Genomic DNA, 3,049 nt, shown 5'->3' on the forward strand with positions numbered 1-3,049 from the left:
AACACAGATTACTTGCGGCCCAGCCCAAAGGTTTTGATTCAGTATGTGTGGGATGGGGTGTGAAATCTGTACGTCTTAAGAGTTTCCAGATGATGCTGAGTTGTACACATGTGAACAAATTACTCCTTGGTTTGAATCTCAGATGCTGCGGCTGAAAAAAAATTGGAAAGTTTCTACCTACACCATAAATATTCATTTCCTTTCCCTATATTAGTCAATACCCATGATACAGGTTCAGTGTCCCTTTCCACAGTTCTGAAACCCAAACATTTCAGAAAACAGAACTTTTTCTTTTAAGTTTGGTTTAAATTCGTTTGGCAACAAACCTGGTCTATTAACAGTCTTCATTTATTATTTATTGTTTTTACTTTATATCTCTTTATTATATGTATAGTTTGGTTATTGGGTGCTGTTGGCCCTACCCCACTAGAGTTGTTATGTATTATATAGGCTACAAACTATACTACCTTTCTAGAATGAGGGAAAATGTATGAATCCTGAAGTCCTGGCTCTAAATGTTTTGGATAAGAAACTGGCGACCTGTCTTCAGCACTTTAACATATTTATATATTTTCTTTGATTTACTTAGCTATTTTCAGCTTTCTCAACTTGATTATAAATCCCTCAAGAGCAGAATCATGTCTTGTGTGGCAACCCTCACACCACCTACTACACACTGAACATGAAGTATGTGCTAAATAAATAACCACTGGTTTGAATTTATTGACCCTAATAAGATTTGAGTAGAAGACTGACATGATTCCATAGTATGAGATTCAAAAAGGAAAGATGAATCAAAAACATTGCAGGGTTCTCAAAACTGCAATTCTGACTGTAATCCCCATAATCCCAAATGGTTCTGACAAGAAGAAAATGTGACGGTGACATTTCTGCTCTTCTTTGCACTTGTCACACATCGCATCTAAAGTATTGAAATCGGGCCATGTTTCTGCTCACCTTCTTAAGGACCTGTGCCCTATTAACTCCCATACTTCTATTTGACCTCTCTGTTCTAATGGCTCCTTTCCACAAGCCTTTGCCTTTGCTCAAAACTGTTGCATCTTTAAAAATGAAAGAGAAAGAAAGCATGTTATGCACAGAGGAACAAAGGTGTTGTTACTTAGGTGTATTATCCACGAGAAGGTGACAAATTCCATTTGTGATCCAGGAAACAAAAGTGAGGTTGGCAAGCAGGGTAAGGACAGTCAACAGGATCCACTTAAAGAAGCTTGCAAAGATGCTGTAAGGGCCAGAGTGCTCATTCAGAAGGCAAACTTTGATGGGAAACTAGATACCAGGCACCTGGATCATCAGCGGGACCGTACGACAAAGCCTGTCCAGCTCGGTTTGCTTTATTTGTCAGTACATACGTAGAGATTTTTGGTCTTTCGGTCACGACTCTTTTAACAGCCCTCTAACACTACATCTCCACATCCAGAAAAGTCCCCTTGAATCTAAAAGCCCAAATAAAGAAAAAAGCAGCACTATTCACACGCCAAAATGGTGACACAGAGCGGCCAGAGGGCACGGAAGCGGGCTCCTGGGGCCAGGCCACGGCCGGACCGGAGATGGCGCCGCCGGCGGGCGGCGCAGCTGCGGCCTCGGACCCCGGCTGGGCCGCGGTGCTCCAGGCCCGTGCTCGCTGCGGTGAGGCCATTGGGCGCGGGGTCGGACGCCGAGACGCAGCTGCAGAGGCTGCAGCTGAGCGCGGACGCCGAGCAACCAGGACGCTTCCGGCTGGAGCTGCTTGGCGCGGGGCCCGGGGCGGTCAGTTTGGAGCGGCCCTGGGAATCAGTCTCCTCCACCGTCCGAGGCCCCACCCAGCATGAGCTGCAGCCTCCACCCGGAGGGCCTGGGACTCTCAGCCTGCACTTCGCCAACCCTCAGGAAGCTCAGCGGTGGGCAGCCCTGCTCCGAGGTGCCACCATGGAAGGACAGAATGAGGAACTAGCAGGGCGCCTGACCCGGGCCACAGAGGGCGGACATGAGAAGCGGGCAGCCCAAGCGGCAGCCATCCTGGCCCAGCATCATGTGGCCCTCAGCATCCAGCTGCAGGAGGCCTGCTTCCTTCCCGGCCCCATCAGGCTACACGGCACAGCTGAAGATGCTGCATCCTCTGCCCATGTCTCGCTGCCGGTCCACCCGCACTGCACCATTGGGGCCCTCCAGGAGCAGATATTCTTGGAGTTCGGCTTCCCACGGGCTGTGCAGCGCTGGGTCATCGGGAGGTGCCTGTGTGTCCCTGGATACAGCCTTGCTTTTTATGGGGGCCAGTGGGACCAGGACTCTCAGCCCCCCCGAGAAGCCCCAGGACACAATCAGCACCCCCCGAAGATGGATGTGGAACTAGGCCGCCCGTTTCCTTAGTCACTGGGGCTGCCCCAAGCCCCTCAGCCAGCCGGCTCCAGCCTCCCCAACGCCCTTCAGCCCGGCTGGCCCCGCCCTTCCTGCACCTTCATCAGTGCCCCAAAGCGGACCCGGCTGTGAGATGTGCAGCACCCAGAGGCCCTGGGCTTGGGAACCCCGTCCCACAGCCTCCACCCAGCAGCTACCAAAGGCCACAAGGAGAGACGATGGCCCTTCCCTTCCAGGCCCAAGGTCCCTGGAGTCCCTCCTGAATCTCTCAGGGAACCTCTGCTGACCTCTCATGGGAGACAAAGCCGGAGTTGCAGGGGGAGGGGCTGTGAGCTGGAGTCATTAAATACACTTCTGAGCCAAAAAAAAAAAAAAAATGGTGACACAAACAAATTCACATTCTCATCAGGGCTGGTCCATTCTGCAGGATCAAGAATTTCACAGGCCATTGCTTCGGCTGGACCACACAGAACCTCCCCTCCAGATATACGAAGTGCATCAGTGGGTTTTCAAATTAACACTTATTGAAATTTGAAACCTCTTCTTTTTCTTAATTTTTCCTGGTACTATCTACTGACCTTCAGAGCTGGTATTCTGGGTAATGCACATGTAATTGCAAAGGCAAGAAAATAAGAGAATAGAGCCATGGAAAGAGAATGAGACAGACAGAGAAGGGGGTGGGGAGAAGGAGAAG

At 50.3% G+C, this 3,049-nt stretch overlaps 1 pseudogene across 1 annotated transcript; it reads left to right on the forward strand.

The window, feature by feature from the left end:
* The first annotated feature begins 1,444 nt into the window (after positions 1-1,444).
* On the forward strand, positions 1,445-2,641 carry LOC308609029 (sharpin-like; annotated as a pseudogene). The gene has a single exon. The product of its transcript is annotated as a sharpin-like (transcript).
* Positions 2,642-3,049: the final 408 nt, after the last annotated feature.

The sequence above is a fragment of the Mesoplodon bidens genome, assembly GCF_964165515.1.
Source record: "Mesoplodon bidens genome assembly, chromosome: X".
Classification (NCBI taxonomy): domain Eukaryota; kingdom Metazoa; phylum Chordata; class Mammalia; order Artiodactyla; family Ziphiidae; genus Mesoplodon; species Mesoplodon bidens.